General features: G+C 42.1%; 1 protein-coding gene and 1 pseudogene across 1 annotated transcript in view; one reads left to right on the forward strand and one right to left on the reverse strand.

Moving 5' to 3' along the window:
* The window catches only part of Tasp1 (taspase 1), a 357326-nt gene that overhangs the window by 247110 nt on the left and 91571 nt on the right, over positions 1-18645 (forward strand). The window lies entirely within an intron of this gene.
* On the reverse strand, positions 916-1977 carry LOC130881431 (citrate synthase, mitochondrial-like; annotated as a pseudogene).

Here is an 18645-nt window from a genome sequence, read left to right on the forward strand (position 1 = left end):
CCAATCACAAATCATTTTTCTGTTCAAAAAGGCAGGCTAGAACCTCTGAGAAGAGATCATGAAGAGACTGGTCATTCCTGAGCCCTCATTCTGTGTGCCAGAGCATGTGAACAGGCCAAACTAAGGTCAGAAGAGAGCAGTTTGCGTTCCATGGAAGTAAAGGCCTGGTTGACATGAAGTACTGATAAAGCCAAATGACTGGGAGGACCACAGATCACAGACCTGCTAAGAGGACCCTTGCAGAGGCTAGAGCAGGGAGACCCAGAACCTCTGCAGCTGAGGCACAGCGGGTATAGGAAGTCTGCAAGGAAACAGATAATTGCAGACCTTCATTTAATGGCATAATTTAAAGAGAGAAATAGAATCAAAGGCTGGGTACCGGTCACAATAAATACCATGCCATTTATGGTCACCTGACAGCATCAAAAGCTGCCACGGTGTTTCAAGCTAAACATTGGATCTTGCCAGGAGGTGCTTGTGCACACCCGGAAAGGCCCTTTGACACAGCTGACATCCAACAAAGGGGCTCTGACCTAACTGTTTAGATGCTGATGGGGTGAGTAGAAGCAGAAGCTTCACAGACGGGTGGCAGCTTTCCTGTAACCTGCTTTGACCTAATGAAGAAAAGACAGACTCTCACTCCAGAGATGCTGGGTGGCCAGGTCTAACCCTGACCACACACTTTAGTCCTGGTCCTCCCATGGTTGGTAGGCAACTCACACCAGCTAGGGGACATGAGCTGGTGAGGGAAGAGGGGGTCGCTTTTCATCTATTACCTCCTCATTTGTATTTTATTTCAAATGTATTTTCAGTGCCTCAGATACAATTTAATGTTGAATCTTAAAGGCCCCTGAAACAGAATTATCCCTTATTTTTAAGTGTCCTCATTTTCTTATAGTTTCCCTCAATTTCCCATTAAACCCCGACTTTAGAGTCCACAGAATTCATCAGACCATCTGTGCTCATGGACTTGGGCCTTTCTAGAGGGAAGTGTAGGGCTCTGCTCCGGATTGAGTTGTACCAGCACACCCAGTACCCTCGGCCCTCTGAACAGGACTCTGTAATAATTCATCTCCATCACGCCATAAGACAGGAGCAGCACCCCACCGTGAACATCTATGCTGGGCCAAGGATTCTTGGCCTTCCCTTGCTCCAAGAGGATATTGGGCACAATCTTGTATAGTTGAACAAGCAGCTTTAGCGTGGGGTCATTAGGCAGATGTTTCAGAGCAACCTCTGTCTGGCAGGAATATCGTGGATCAGTCTTCCTTAGTACTGTATGACCATATCCTGGGACAACTTGTCCTTAGTTGATGTATTCCAGATGTAGTCTCATAACTTCTCTTTGACGCATCTTTGCCAACTTCCTTCTGTAGCTGTGTTAGCCAGACAAGCACTTCCTGATTTGCTAGTCTACATAGAGGTCCTGGCTGCCCATTTGTGGTTGCTGCGAAGGACAGGTAAGGGTCTGAGATGGCACTGCCTACACTTACATTAACATCCTCACGATCACTGTGCACGCTGAGGTACAACACTTAAGTTCAGTGGACTGAGCATCAGTATAGCCTCGCATGCTGGTAAGAATGTGGGACCAGTCCAGTTTAGAGCCATTGGCCCCAATGCTGCTGCCTTTGTAGTAGAGTCCAGTTGACCTTTGCTGCAACACAAGGTAGCTTTGCAGGCAGGTTTATACAGTCTTCATACATCAGCTCCCAACTTAGCTCTGTTAATTCACTTTGCCTATGCCCAGGCAAAGTCACTTTCACTGTTGAGGGCTGCGATGGCTGCGCTGAGCCGAGACATGGGGTCCAGATTAGTAGGAAAGTTGTCTAGCATGGTGACCACAGGAGCAGGCAGAGCTTCCATTTTTGCCCATTCTTGTAAGAGCCAAGATACCTGTTCCACTGTTCACATCTATCTAGTTACCAGCAGTCAAAATAAGCCCTCACGTAGGGGTTCTTCCCCACCCTTAGACATCAGCACTTAAGAAGCACTGGCGTGCCGGGCAATAAGGGCAAGGCAGGATGCATTTGTTCTTGAATCCCAAGAGTGAGGCTCTCTCGGTGAATAGAGCCAAGGTGGGTGAACTCTCGGACCTGGCAGGAAGCCAACAGAGAGGGAGAGCTGCGACTAGAACAGAAGAGGCCCCCACTGTAATGAAGACTATGCCAACCAGTCATGGATAAGGTTGAAAGTTCTTTGTTTTTTATAATTAATTGTTTTGAATTGTAAAACAAAGTTCTTTGCTTAAATGAAAATAAAAAATATAAAATACTTTTTATTCCTGTAGTTATAAAAAGGATACAGTGATAGAACATTTAAAATATAGACAAAGAAGAAAATAAAATTTCTTCATAACCTTATCACTGAGAAATAAGCACAGCAAATAACATTTAAATCATTCCCCTTTCTATTTTCCTTTTGTTCTACAGTGTGTTTATTTGTTTTTTGGTTTTTTAGTTTTTGTTTGTTTGACAGGATACTAGTGTATGGCCAAGTTGACCTAGGCCTTGGGATTCTCTTATCTCAGCTTCTCCAGGGCTGAGATTATAAGTATGTACTATTGTACCAAGACTATTTTTATTTAAGAAAATATCTTTTTTAATGCATACATTTGTGGGGGAAAACAGTCTAAATCTTTTGTGATTGATATATTTTTACGTTATACACAGAATTCCTCCAGAGAAGAGATTATCATTCCTGAGAAGTTGCATGAACCATTTTCTGATGGTCTCTATGGGATGGAGACCACAGGTCACTGATCCCCTAGATGCGGGTCAGTAAAGAATGTAAAGATCTGTAGTTAGACTTTTCTTCTCCTGATAGAAAAGGGGAAAAGGATTGCGTGACCATTTACTTTCTTCATAAAATGTCTTCACTAAGAATAGTGAAGAAGTTAGGCGGGCCTTCCAAGCTCAGAGAACATAAGGGGAGATGAATCTAGGTGTGGAATGTTGGGGATATATATACCAAAGACCTCAGAGAGGAAACAGGAGGAGCAAGATGGAAGAGAGGTAAAAAGCCATGAGACAAAACAAAGGTTAATATAAATGGGTTAATTTAAGTTATAAGAGCTGGTGGGATAAGCCTAAGCTATAGGCTGAGCTTTCATAATTAATAAGTCTCTGTCTTTTTTTGTGGTCTGGTGGCCCAAAGCAAAATCCATCTACGTAAATCCTTGGAGTGGATCTGCTGTAGCTCTTCCCCCACATCAAAACTCATAAATTTGACATAATTTTATCCAAAAAAAGTTGCTTTCTTTTCAAGTTAAAAGGATGAATCAATACTTTTTATATTCGGGATTTTTTTTTTTTTTTTTTTTTTTTTTGGTTTTTTCGAGACAGGGTTTCTCTGTGGTTTTGGAGCCTGTCCTGGAACTAGCTCTTGTAGACCAGGCTGGTCTCGAACTCACAGAGATCCGCCTGCCTCTGCCTCCCGAGTGCTGGGATTAAAGGCGTGCGCCACCACCGCCCGGCTTATTCAGGATATTTTTAATGCTAAGTATGCTTTAAATTATTTTTCTTAGAAATCTATATGCCCTTTGAATGGGAGAGGCCTCTACTAAATTGGAGAAGGCTTGGGGAATGTTTACTGAGATTGATAAAGGAATTACATTCCCTGAGAACCAGCATGGGGTTGTATTGCAATTTTATTCCAGAGACACATCTGAATATCCACTGGGAAGTCAACATAGGAGCTAATGATCAGTCACTGCGTTTTATTCCTACTTAAAGAAGTATGGATGAGAGGGGTTCCTTAGAAGGCTATGGGTGACCCTCAAACATCAGAATCACTGAAAGTCCCGTCCAACAGAGATACATATTGCATCATAGGCAGCTTCCAGAAGCTGAGTGAACTTGGATTTTCCCCTCAGTGAACCTTCTACTTCCCATATAATCCAGCACTGCCCTAGACTGCACATGACTGGATCAGAATCACATACAGCCTGAGCCAATGAGTAGTGGGAATCTCAGGTGAAGATCTAAAGACCCTCTCCATCCCCTCCTATGAAAACTATAACTGGCTCTATCTTCGGAGGGTCTCCTGTAATAATCACAGTTGCTCTGATTTCAAGGTGGAAAGAGCCATGGCACCCCAGAGGGTGGTGGCCAGTATTCATTGTTGTTGTTGTTGTTTTGTTTTTCTCATCACTGATATCAAATCCCTGACAGAGAACAACTTAGGGAAGGATTTATTGGGAAGGCCTTGAGGCAGAACCATGGGACATTTTATATACATTCAGGAAGGTACAGAAAATAGAAGTGGATTATCAAACCAAGACCCATCTCACGCTGGCACCAAATATTCAATCACTTGAGCCTATTGGAGACATTACACATTCAAACCCCAACATTATGTCCCTGACCCCCCTGGGCTCATGGCTGTCTCATTAGGTGACATGCTTTCAGTTCAGCTTCAAAAGTGCCATCATGTTTAATAACATCAACACCGTTTCAAGGTATGAAGTTTCTTCTAAAACTTAAGACCACCTTTTAATCACGAATCCCTATAAAATCAAAAATCAAGATTCTAGTTTGTAATGGTTAAGTTAGCTCTTCTATTAGTTAGCTTTCTATTGTTGATGAATGCCATGACTAAAAAGAAACTTGAGGAAGAAAGTGTTTATTTCATCTTACACGTCTAAGTAATAGTCCATCACTGAACAAAAATCAGGGCAGGAACCTGGAGGCAAGAACTGGAGCAGAGGCCAATGAGGAGTGTTGCTACTAGTTTGCTCACGGTTTTCTCGGCCTGCTTCCTCACACCATCCAGGATCACCTGCCCAGAGGTGGCATCCAAAGCTGGGCTCTCTCACATCAATCATCAATGAAGAAAATGCCCTAGAGACTTGCCTACAGGCCAATACAATGGAAGAATTCTCAATTATAATTTCTTTTTCCCAGATGATCCTTGCGTGTGTCAAGTTGACATAAAAACTAGCTAGCACAATATCATTAGGCAAAATATCCATTCCCAGAAGTAGGAATGGAGACATAGCCAGGAAAGTTTGGTTTAAAACGATGCCAAAACTCAGCAGAACAAGTACCAGCTCCTGGAACTCCATGCATGCATAAAGGGCTCATGGTGGAACAGTCTGGGCTCCGAAGGGCATGGGTAGCTCAGCCTTCAGCTCTGTAAACTTCAGAACAGATAGCCTCTGTTTGGGGCCGGCTCCAGTCTGTGACAGCAGTGTTTCTTAGTGGACATCCTGTGATCTCTGCGTCTCCACATCTTCAGGTCTCCATTGAAATGTTGACTTTACTGCATCAGAAATTAGCCTCTCAGTAACTCCAATATTGCCACATATTACCTAGTCTCAGTGGCTCTCTGGAACTGTGGCAGAAACTCAATGACCCCTTGATCTTACATCTTTTGTGTTTGCAAAGTCAGGACTGTTGAGGGAGGCGGCTTGGCCACTTGTTCATTTCCCAGCAGCCTAGACTCCCAAAATAATCACACAGGAACTGTATTAATTAAATCACTGCTTGGCCCATTAGCTCTAACTTCTTATTGGCTAACTCTTACATATTAATTTAACCCATGAATTTAGGCCATGAAGCTAATGCACATAGCTTCTATTAATCTGTGTGTCGCCACATCGCTGTGGTTTACCAGGTAAACTTTCAGCGTCTGTTTCAGGTAGGGCTACATGGCTTCTCGCTGACTCTGCCCTTCCTTTTCCCAACATTCAGCCTAGCTTTCCACGCCTAAGTTCTGCTCTGCTATAGGTCCAAAACCGTTTTCTTTATTAATCAATGGTAATCACAGCATACAGAGGGCAATCCCACATTGCAGGACCTTCTCTGTTGGGAGCACAGCATAAAGGCCCTTGTGCCCACAGATCTCCAGAAGTATCAAGAATCTTTAGCACACAGGATTGTCAAAGGAATGGACATAAAACCTGTTCTTCCATCCTAGAAGGCATTTGAGGTGATCTGCATCATCGGCTGGGCCAGGCTGTATCAAGCTCTTACAACCAAGACCAAGGTGGATAGTAATCTAAATGACCCATACAGCCAGGGGCTCCTCCAAGTTCATGAACTGTATTGTGGTGCATAGCGCACAGACGAGGAATCCTGAGCTGCACCAATGTTTCCACCACCCCGCCTCCCAAGTCTCTGCTTTCTTATCTCAAGGCCTGCCCACAGCAGCCCATCTTCTTCCAGCTGGTACCACCTTAAGGGCCACCTTTAGCAGGAGCCAAGTGTTCATGAGCCTATGGAGAACATTTCACATTCAGGCATACCAAATCATCATCCTGAATTTTATATCTGTTATGTTTTAAGGCAAAATCTTTTTGTATACTCCAGACTGGCCTCAATCTAACCCTCTGAAACCCAAATTCAATGTTTTCTTTTATAGGCTACTTTGGTCATGGTGTTTTTATGACAAAAATAGAAAAGTAATGAAGACATAACATGCCACTCTTAAATGCCGTTCATTACAATTCTTCTAATACTGGATGTATATGGACTCCCCCCCCACACACACACACCAAACCAATTGGGTGTTCTGTAATTGAACCTAATTGTTACATGTCTACCTAGAGATAGTATCAGATCCCATGAGTTGAGGGTTCAACCCCTTTCTTCATTCAGATCTTACTGGAAGTCGTATGTTGTTACCAATGCATCTGGCTGGCTGTGGTTCAGGGTCTCCATGACCTCCTGTTCCTGGTGGATTATTTTGCTGGAGTGGCTTGTTATTAAGAGACACAATGGGATGCAGATGAGCAGCCATGAGGAGATCCACATGGCAGGTCTGAAGGATTTCTGAGACCAGGAGTTTTTATCTCCACAGAGTTTGGTGTGTGCCCACCACTCTCCTGGCAGGGGACATGTTTCCCAATTCAGAATCCATGGATCAGGAATGTTTGGGTTTTTTGTTGTTGTTGTTGTTTTTCCAAAGAGACTTCATCACACAGCATGACTGATTACTAACTCAAGTTGCAGTTTTTCTCCTTTCTCTGGAAAGGTGTGTGTGTGTGTGTGTGTGTGTGTGTTGTGTGTAGGGGGCAGGGGTGAACACTCTAGACTTTTGATTGTAGCTCCTTTCTGGGGAACTGCTCCATTCAGTCTCATCTAGATTCACCTCGTTAGAAAACAATGTGTTCCTGCCAAGCAGAAAATTCTACGGATTTGAGCACTCCCATCTCTCAGGAAATTATAAAAGTTTTAGAAGTTTTAAGTTAGGAATAAAGGTCAAAGGGGAACTATTTGAGGGAAAGATGTTCTGCCCCAGTCTCCAGAAAGTTGCAAAGGCTTTAGGAGCTCTGGGACAGGAACCAGAGGCACAGACGAACACACAAATTTATCACTATTTTCGCTTCACCCATTGCCGTCAGCCCTGTTTTACTCAAGTGCTAGGCAATCACTGATCTTTCTGTTTTCATGATACATTAGTTTTATCTTTTTCTACAATCTCATATAGATGGAATCACATAATATGTATCTATTTGTGTTTGGATTATTGTGTTTGTAAGATCTGTGAATACACACATGCACACACACACACACACACCAGTGGTTCTCAACCTGTGGTCACAATCCCTTTGGGGGTTGACCAATCATTTCACGGGGTAGCCCAAGACCATCAGAAATCACAGATATTTACATTATGATTCATAACAGTAGCAAAATTACAGTTATGAAGTAGCAGTGAAAATAATTTTATGTTTGGGGTTTATCACAATAAGAGGAACTGTATTAAAGGGTCACACCACTGGGAAGGCTGAGAACCACTGTAATAGACATTAATTTTCTTAGTTGTTGTGTTTCCAATTGGCTCAATTTACCACACTTATTTATCTATTCTACTGTTGATAGACCCTATGTTGTTTTTTGCTTGACCAAGGAGGGACAGCACTGCTCTAGATATTGGTATATATACTTTCTCAATATGGAAATCCTTTCTCTTGAATAAATATTGAGGACTGAAAATGTTGGGCCTGCTGCTATTTCAGAGCTTTAGAAGAATGTGTGCAGCTGTCCCTCAATGCTTTATCCTCATTCATTTCATCACAACTCTTTCTTTACCATGCGCTTAAAAGAGCTCAGAGAAAAAGAAAGGGCTTAACAATGGGAGACATAACTTTGTTTTTCTCTTTGGTGCTCTTCTTATTTGAAACACATTTGGCTTTCTTTTTCCTTTCTGAGAGAGACGAATATCTGGGAGAAACAAAAATAGTTATCTGATCCTGAAGCAAGAGGAAGAGCAGAGTATGTTAATGGCTTTCTAGGCTAATGGATGAGTTTTTCCATTGAAGAAGTCCTCTGTTTATTCCTTTACTCAGAGATTTGGATTCATCCTAGCTCAGCCTTAATGGCCCAATCCTTTGTTGACTTCTCAAAGCAGGGCCAACAATTATTCCGTTTCCTTCACTCACCTTTCCTTTTGGCTCTGGGTTGTTTATAGCCATCTATATTTTCCTGATTAGTTAGTAAGTATCTCCCTTTCTACACACGAGGAACCAAGACTCTTTTATCCTGGGCCTCACAGTAGAACTCGAAAGTATTTGCATGAATATGCAAATGAATAACTGGAGAACAGGACTGCCAAACCAACAGTTGAGGTTCTAAGAGTGAAGTAAAAACCTGCATCTGTTTGTCATTTGCCATCTCCTCCAAAGAAGCAGGGCAGGCAGACTGAATCAACAAAGCTGAGATCATTAACTTATTATTGTAAAGAAAGCACCACTTTGGAAGACTCTTCGGCTCTTAGAAGGAAAGGGCCAAGGGCTGATAGGACTAGATATTCAGATCTGGTTTTGGGCTTAAGGCTGACCTTTCAATGTGGAGAGTCAAATGGCAAAATTCATGAGCTAATGGCTTAGATGAGATGCACACACTGAAAGTGGTGGCCTCTAGACCAAGTCATACTTTGATAAAATCTGTCTTAGAGAACCATCTGTTGACCTAAGGAAGGGAGCTAGTTTAATACTCCATTATTTGGGGGAAAGAACACCCTACTAAGTATCCAAGGAGTTCTTGAAAAAATATACAAGTTATTTTCTGAATAAAATTTCTTGAAACTGTAAAGCCATATTGATAAACACTTAGTTCTTTAGTTGTCAGACTGAAGACAGTTCATCAGTATCCAAACCCAGCTCCCTCAAACTGCGTAATTGCTGATATTCATTTTTAAATCTGAGAAGCCTGTAGACATGATGGCACTACCAACTGTTGTACCCCCATATTCTCATAAAGGAAAATAATAACATCTCAGTGGTGCATCCAAGAATTAAGATATCGAATTTGTTGGGGTTTTGTTTGTTTTTGAGATAAGATTTCACACTACCCCAGTTGATCTAAAACTCACTATATGTCAAAATTTAGGATTTCTATTGATAGGAAGAGACACCATGACCGTGGTATCTCTTATAAAGGAAAACATTTCATTGGGGCCGGCTTACAATTCAGAGGTGCAGTTTATTATCATCATGGCGGAAGGCATGGCAGCATGCAGGCAGACATGATGCTGGAGAGGTGGCTGAGAGTTCTACTTCTTGATCCTCAAATTATAGAAAGTGAACTGTGTCCCACACTGGGCATAGCTTGAGCATCTGAGATCTCAAAGCCTGCCTCTACAGTGACACACTTCCTCCAACAAGGCCACACCTCCCAATAGTGTCATTCCCTACAGGTAAAACGTTAAAGCACGAGTCTATGGGGGCCATATTTATTCAACTACCACACTATATAAACCAATCTAGCCTCAAATTCACAGAGATCCACCTGCCTATGCTTCCCAAGAGCTGAAATCAAAAGCATGTACCACCATACCCTGTAGATATTTTTGTTTTTTAAGACAATATCTTGCCATGCAAGATATCTTGCATGTGGTGTAGCATGCATGATGGCGATTAATCCCATCACTTGGAAGACAGAGCTTGGTGGATCTCTGTGGGTTCAAGGCCAGCTTGATCTAAACAGTGAGTTCCAGAACAGCCAGTATTATACAGAGAAGCCCTGTATTGAGAAGAGAAAAAAAATGGCTTTTGAAGAAAATGTCTTACTATGTAGCCCAAGGTCTTCTGGGATTTACCTTCCTCCTGCTTCCCAAGTTCTTGGAAACTTCAGCCACAGGACACCTCATCTGGCAAGATGTGCGATTGTGGGTTTCTATTCTTTCTTTGACTTCAGGTTCTTAAAAATCATCGGCTAAAGACAAACCTTTGCCTCTCTACCCCCAAATCTGCTAGGAACAGAAATGTAAAGATATACAAATAGTGTGTAACCATGACAACAGAAGTCTTTAAGTGAGCAGCAGTGGTTTCATCGCAGTTAAGGTTGTCCAAGGGGTCAGCATAGCTCTTTTGTTGCCAGTATAAGGACAGATGAGATCTTCACAGGACTTTCTGAACTTGGGAGACATCTCAGTCTAAGTTAAACAGGACTAGGGTCTTGAGACAAATAAAGGTAGAAAGAGTTACACAGAGACAGTTATGTAGCAAAATAAACTTCTTTCCCCACCTGCTGGATGCCTAGCCACATTCACCTGGCTGACATAGAACACGGAATGGGTCCATAAAGCATTCCAAAGCCTTCATTGCCTGCACGCTATGCATGACTGGCAGTCAAGACTTGCCACACCAGTGTTGAGGAAGCGTGCCGAGGCTTGTGCAATTTCTGACAGCACTCATGTGGTGAGTAGGGACATAGGAAACATTCTAATCACGGAAAATAAATATCTCACCTCCAAATGGCTACACTCCGGCAAACACCATGGAACAAAGACCGAGTATTGTGAACAGAGCCAAGAATTTCCCAAAAGGGAGGGTGGGGCTTGGCAAGGACTTTCTTCTCTTCCCTTGCATAATATCGTCATATCATCTGGGGGTAGTATGTGTGGAAAGAAGCCTTTAGAAAGATGGTTGTGCCACAATTTATGGCTTCCCGCACCAACTAAATCTTTGCCGTATGATGTACAGCCCAGCAAGCATGGTTTCTCCTTCCTGTTTAAAATGTTTCCTTTTCTGTTCATAAAATACCTGCCCATAATACTTAAATTAAATAAATCTCCCAAGCCCTGGGGACTTACTCTTTCTCCCCTCAACCCTTACTGCCCATGGCCCACTTTGGTCTCTTCAAACCTTTGCTTCTGGTCTTTATATTCATTTGCTTGTATTCTCCTTGGATGTATCCACTTTAAATCCTGTGTGCCAACCCTCTATAGCCTTATGTAAGGATGTCACACCTCTGTAGGCCTCCTTCTGTTTCCCTTTCTCCCTGTTCTGATAGGTACCACACAGTTCCATCGCAGTTCTCATCTGAATTGCAACCCACAGAATCACATAAGGACGCTGGTTATCTTCCTTGTGCATTGCCTTGTTTTGCTTTTCAGTTGCGGTTTTGTGTGCTTACCTTAGTTCTCCCCTCCAAAACTGCCAAAACATCTAATATATCATATGATTTAGTCTTTCCATTTTCTCTGATGTGGGCCTCCCTGCCAGGGCCCTCCACCTTCCTGCTTTCTTGTAGTTTTGAAGAATGTTGTGTGACTGTCCCTCCCTCATCTCCTGTGAATTTTCTTTCTTGGAATGTTGTCTTCTATTTTCTTTTATTCTCACCTGCTCTAGGATTATGTGCTTATAGTTTCCATGAGAAAGAATACATGGGAAGCATTACCTTTCAATTTAAGGAATAAGCATGATTCCATATTTATACTCTGGCCATATATAGACTCCTGACTGAAATTCAGCAGCTCATCTCTCAGCATATTGTGTTGTGACTAGTCTAACCTTTTCTGACCACATTATCTCTCTCCTTTTGGATGATTTTATAATATCCTCTTTATTTTATCAAGCATCAAAATGCTAGTTACTTGGTAGACCTTTTGGATCTTGGCATGTTGTCAACTACAGAAATGTTCTTTTATTGTTTCTTTGATGGCTTCTTTCCTTCTCTCTTTTGTAACTATTGGAAATAACTATCATTTAGATCTTGAATTACTCTACTATCTAAGGTGTTAATTTCTCTTTTGAGACTATTTTATTCATTAGATTTTTTTTTAAACTCTGAGATTTCATCTATTTTTCCCCCCAAAACTCCTACTGATGCTTTAAAATTGGTTTTTCTTTAAAATTGCAGAGAGGGAGGGTAGAGATCTCTCAGTGGTTAAGAGCACTTGTTGCCCTTGCAGAAGAGCTGGGTCCAGTTCTCAGCTCCCACATGGTACTTTACAATCACCCATAATTCCAATCCCAGGGAATTCAATGCTTCCTTCTGTTCTCTGTAGGCACCAGGCATGCATGTGGCACACAGACATACACACAGGCAAAACATTTGTAAAATAAATAAATCTCTTTTTTTTTATTGATTTTTCTTTACATTTTTCTCTGCTCCTCTCCCTGCCTCCTCCCTCCCCTTCAGCCCTCTCTTAAGGTTCCCATGCTCCCAATTTACTCAGGAGATCTTGTCTTTTTCTACTTCCCTTGTACATTAGATCTATGTAAGTCTCTCTTAGGGTCCTCATTGTTGTCTAGGTTCTCTGGGATTTTGATTTGTAGGCTGATTTTCTTTGCTTTATGTTTAAAACCACCTATGAGTGAGTACATGTGATAATTGTCTTTCTGGGTCTGGGTTACCTCACTCAAAGTGTTTTCTAGCTCCATCCATTTGCTTGCAAAATTTAAGGTGTCATCATTTTTTTCTGCTGTGTAGTACTCCATGGTGTAAGTGTACCCCATTTTCCTTATCTATTCTTTGGTCGAAGGACATTTAGGTTGTTTCCAGATTCTGGCTATGATAAACAATGCTGCTGTGAACATAGTTGAGCATATGTCCTTGTGGCACGGTTGAGCATCCTTTGGATATATACCCAAAAGTTGTATTACTGTGTCTTGAGGAAGGTTGTTTTCTAATTTTCTGAGAATTCGCCACACTGACATCCAAAGGAGTTGTACCAGTTTGCACTCCCACCAGCAATACAGGAGTGTTCTCTTTACCCCACAACCTCTCCAGCATAAGCTGTCATCAGTGTTTTCTGATCTTGGCCATTCTTACAGGTGTAAGATGGAATCTCAGAGTTGTTTTGACTTGCAATTCTCTGATGACTAAGGATGTTGAACATTTCCTTAAGTGTCTTTCAACCATTTTAGATTCCTCTGTGGAGAGTTCTCTGTTTAGGTCTGTACTCCATTTTTTATTGAATTATTTGTTCTTTTGATGACCAATTTCTTGAGTTCTTTGTATCTTTAAATGTAAAAAAATAAATAAAATAAAAATGTATAGGGTCTGGAGAGATTTCTCAACCGTTAAGAGTACTTGTTCTTTCAGGGGATCTGGGTTCAGTTCCCAGCACCTACATGGTAGCTACAGCCATATGTGACTCTTGTTCTAGATGATCTGACACCATTTTCTAACCTCAGAGGGCACAATGCATGCATCTAGTTGTAACTCATACACTTGAAATGAATAAATATACAAAATTTTAATGAATAGAAGTTCTTGTATCTAAACTATTATTTTCATAGTATTTCATTGTTTACTTTTTCTCTGTTGTATTTGTTTTGTGATAATTTATATAGAAATACTTATTTAGTGTGTTAACAAAATATAGATAATACATCGAACCTACAATGTCATGGATAGTATTGCTGAATACAAGCTACACAAAAAAGTTGAGTTAAGTAAAAACACATTAAGGTATGAGGGTCTCAGTGTGAAGGATTTTTCACAGGTTCATGTGCTAAAGGTTTGGTCTCCAGCAAGAGGTGCTATTTGGGGAGGAAAGTAGGAGGTGAAACCTAATTGGAAAAGGTAAGTAGGTCACTGGTAGTGCCCTGAAAAGATAAACATCTTTTTTCCTTCCAGTTCATCCTCCCACACTCTGTCTCCCGTTCACAGGGAGGTGGGTCATTTTGCTTCACCTAATGCTCTTCTCATGATGTTCTGCCTCATGCTACACAGGCTGGAAGGCAACAGAGCTGAATGAAATCACAAGACAAAATAAATTCTTCATCCTTTAAATTGTTTGGGTGGGTACTTTTGATCTCTTACTGAGTTGGGAGTTCACTAACGAGCTAGACGGGCTGACCACTGAGCTCCATGGGCTCCCCTGTTCCTGCCACCCTCCTCACCAGTACTGGGGTTACAGAAACTTGTTGGATGCCCGACTTTTACTTGGGTGTTGGTGATCCGAGCTTAGGTCCTCACGCTTGTGTGGTAGGAATTTTATCAGTGGAACTATCTTCCCAGTCTGGAAAAATCTCAGAAAATCCTCATTGAGTCTATAAATCTGCTATAACTTTTAAATTACTGCATTCTCAGTGAGCACACACACAACAGATTTTAATTTTCCTCTCATTTTAGGTCCTCTAGCCTGTGTGTCAGCACATCTCAGGTAAGCTTTGAGACACAATATAGACAGGCTGGTACCCTGTGTTTGCTCTGCCCACTGTAGGAGCTACTAGGTATAGGGACTATTTGAGATGAAGTTCATTGTAATTAAACAAGATACTGAGTTTTGTGTTTATATCTCAAGTGCTTGTGAATCACATGCAGCTACTAGCTACAGTGCTAGAGACAAAGATGTAGGATGTATTGTCACCAAAAGTTTCACTGGTGACAAAACAGCACATAAAGCCAACTTTGGTTACAAAGCCTACTTTGAATTGGAAAAAAAACCCTAAACATTTAAATACACCAAAATTGACTTTTACATGCATATATAATTGAATTGTAACACAAAAATAGATGAAAATAGATGCCATGACAGTCATGGCACAAACACAACCCCATCAGTTCCTCCTCTCCCCTCAAATTTAATAGAGACATTCCTTTTAAATTTTCCAAAAGTGCTGTATAAGTGGAATCATGTGATATGTAACATAATTGATACACATCTCTTATTTCTAGAGGTGTTTTGAAGACTTCTAGCATATTTTACATTGACTATCACATTGTATGTGCAGGCTCTTCCTTCCGGTGTTCGAAATTTGGTGACAGTCTACTGAGATATTAGAGTTCAGTTATGTGGAACAAAGGTACAATGTCTGTTATCTTTCCTTTTGTTTCATTTCTATCTTCATGCTTTTTGTCCTATGTCACTATCCATAAATCATGTCCTGATGAAATGTCATGTCACAGGATGGTCTTAACAACCCCTTGTAAATAATAACTGTACTAAAATCAAAAGCAATGTGTCAGATCTTCTTAAAAAAATGTTACAATGTCATAGCCAGCAAGCCCTTGAATCACTTATTCCATGTGCTTGGGGGCAAATATTGCTGCTTTAGCACTTGTAATGATGAGATGGGCCTAGAACCAGAGGCCCCACAGGGCACCTGATGGCAGCAAGAAGAGCATCCGCCCCAGCAGAGAGACAACTGTGGAGCCAAGGAACAAGAGGGCTGATTCTGTGCCCCTCGAGGCTTCAGGAACCAAACCACAGCTGGTATCTTCCAGACACTGAGGTTCCATCATCTGTTTATGGGAAACCACCCTCCCACCACTGACTGCTCCCTCGTGGAGTTTTCAAACAGCTGAGCCCACACAAATGACAGGCTGAAGTTAACGCTGTTTCTCTAATTGAGGACTGTCAAAAATACCAACATGCAGGAGGGGGTGGGGCTCGGGTGTTTTGCACACCAGGGTTGCTGGCTCTCATATGATACACTTAATCTGTCATGGCTCCAGAGTTGTCCTAGAGAATAAGAAGGTGGGTGAGGCTATAATTTCTCTAGGCTATCCTAACTCACGTGTTAGGTGCCATTAAACTGCCTAGAAAACAGGAAACAACAAAGATGCTCGGAACCAAAAATAAAGCCCTGGTGCCATGTCAGGAAATTCTGAGGACACAGAAGGAGTCTTTTAATTAGGACTGAGCAGCCGTAATGCACCTACAGAGCAGACCTAGAATCTCTTGGCATGCACTCCACTCCCTCCAGGTCTCAGAAGCCAAAAAGTCACATCTGAGTGAGTAGGGGAAAAACATTGTCTATGATAGTCCTACTTGAACTTAAAAATATTAAGTTGATACAAAAAAGATCTATAAGACATAACTTTGCATGGCTGCATTTTGCTTGTTTGTGTGTGTACCATTTCATTCCCTACGTTTGTAAACACACTTGCATGTCTAAGTGGTTCAGACTGCAGGGTAGGTCTGCTAACAAGAGTGAAGTGAGGTGGTTGATGAGTTTGGTGACAAATTCCCATCATCCTAGTACAGGCATCCTAGAGTGGGCATGACATCTCATGTTTGTAATCACAGCCTGTGAGAAACTGAGGCAGAACTAAGGAAAGCTCAAGACCAGTCTGGTCCACATATTGAAACCCTGTTTCTAGATGGTAGATCCCACAAGAACAGTGGAAATATTGGGTTAAATGGTATGTGGAACGCCTAACTGGAATGCCCCTCCCCCAAACTCTGTAGCATAAGGAAGTTTAGTTAACCATGGCAGAAGTCACAGAGGGCTGACATGGCAACAGTAGTGTGTGCTTTTCCTGGCTTTACTGAAGCTCAGGTGGCGGTTGAGGTCAAGGGCCCCCAGTTTCAAAATGCTGCATTGCTCCTGTAAGTTTGCTGCCTGCAACAACAGAGAAGTCTGAGGTCCCGAGAAGGCTTTGTTCTTCCATCCTCAGAGCACTGCACTCCTGGAGTGACACATGTACGCTGCCATGGCTGTGGCGTAGTGCACAGGCTGTCTGTGCTTCTTGGTGCGGTGTAGTGCACAGGCTGTCTGTGCTTCTTGGTGTGATAGTTTCACCTTGGAGGAGGCCATGATGCCAAAAGGTCTTCCAGCTCTGTGCCTTACCCCTCAGAGCTTCCAGTTTTGAGGTTGTGGGGTTAGTGGTTCAGTCAGGTGTCTTTCTGTCTTTACTCGAAATCCAGACACTGACATTTTTAATTTTGTGTTTCCAGAATGAGAATCCAAAGCTGCTAGGATTTGAGTCACATATAGAAAAGCAGGCTTTTAGGGCTTTAAGAAGCAATATGAGTTAAAGACCAAAAAGAATTAAACCTCACTTTGTTGCAGGGAACATTTTATCTTTATTTGCTTCATCTCTTTCTTCCACTACTTTAGCTTAAACATGACCCCCCAAAGCACTAAGTCATGAAGAAGGAGACAGCCAGGTTGCCAAGGCTAATATTTATGTTTGGAGCAAGGTTTCTGTCAGAAAGGCAGTAGCCCTGAGCTGCCTCCAAGATCTCTGGGCCACTGTACTGGCCAAACAATCCTGTTGCTCACTTGCTTTTCGTGGCTTAGGGTAGAGAAGTGATCAAGATGTGAAGGAACTGTAATAGTGTGGGTGTTGGGGGTCGGTCCCCGGGTCCTTCTCAATATCTTCAACTATTTCTTCCCTCTAAGACTGAGTTGGGGAAAATTGCACTGGGCTTGAGGAAATGGTTGGACAGCTGGGATAGGCTCAGCTCTCAAGCCCATGGTGTCTTATCCTACATGCACTTAACCCAGGTTCCATCTTCCAGAGACACTGGTGAACATGAAATCCAGAGTGATATCACTCATCTTCCAAAGTGTGTGTGACAGGCCATGGTAGTCTGAACGTATTTGGCCCTACTCTCATAGGGAGAGGCACTATTCAGAGGTGTGGCTTTGTGGGAGTAGGTGTGGCTGGGGAATGTAGATCTGTGCTAGACTAGAGCACTTGCCTACCATGAGAAAAGTTGGGTTTTGAGCTGGATCCCTACTACTGAAAAAAAAAATTAGGAGAAGAAGTAACTGAAGTTTTCCTCAATTCTCAGAAGTAAAACAGGGAATAGGGCAGTTAATGGCTATAGGTGCCTAGTTTACTTGTGTGAAGCTGATTTATTTACATGGAATTTAGTATATAAAAGAACCTTAGAGGGCAGGGCCTCCATTTTGTCTAAAGACAAAAAAACCTTGAAGCCTACAGGGTCTGCTCCAGCCACTCACCACATCTGTGTGAGCTCACTGCAGTGGGAAAACATGGGGTCTGCAGATAGAGAAGGGCTAGGAGAAAGGCCTGATGGCAGAAGGTATGAAGGGCATAGAGACCCTGGGGAATGGGAGGATGCAACACATGCTGGAGAACGTGACCTCAGGAGCCGTCTCTTACTTGGCATCAGCATCATCGACTAATGTCATATTTTCTCTTCAAGAAGTTGGATGTTACTCAGTGGAAGCAGGAAATCTTTGGGAGTATATTCAGACCATTCCAAAAAAAAAAAAAAAAAAAACAAAAAAAACAAAAAACTCCTCTGGAGATGACTGCTTCTACAGAGCGATCTCTCAGAGAGAGGTGAAGAATCACTGATTTTAGGTCTAGAAAAAGACTTTGCTGTTTCTTCCCTCCCAACTCCTCATCCCGTAATAAACACCTCCATCTACTTAAAGCAGTTCCTCCGTTTTACCTTGGAAGTTTTATCCTACACAGTGTGTTGAAGAAATTCAGGGGCATGAAAATTCAGTCTGGGCAGGTGTGTGTGTGTGTACTTTTGATTATTACAGACACCCCATACATAGTCTTGAAACCATCCGACTATCTGACTCCCAGAGCCTAGGGTCCTCCTGGCCTTCTTAAGTCACATTTCTCCACGGCCTAGGATGATATTCCTCTTAGTATGGCGCCACCCAAAAGCCAATTGAATACTAGAGAAGGGAATATTCTGAAAGCAAACAAACAAACAATCAAATCCAGCCACAATAAAAAGCAAACAAAC

Source organism: Chionomys nivalis, chromosome 9 (genome assembly GCF_950005125.1).
Source record: "Chionomys nivalis chromosome 9, mChiNiv1.1, whole genome shotgun sequence".
Classification (NCBI taxonomy): Eukaryota; Metazoa; Chordata; class Mammalia; order Rodentia; family Cricetidae; genus Chionomys; species Chionomys nivalis.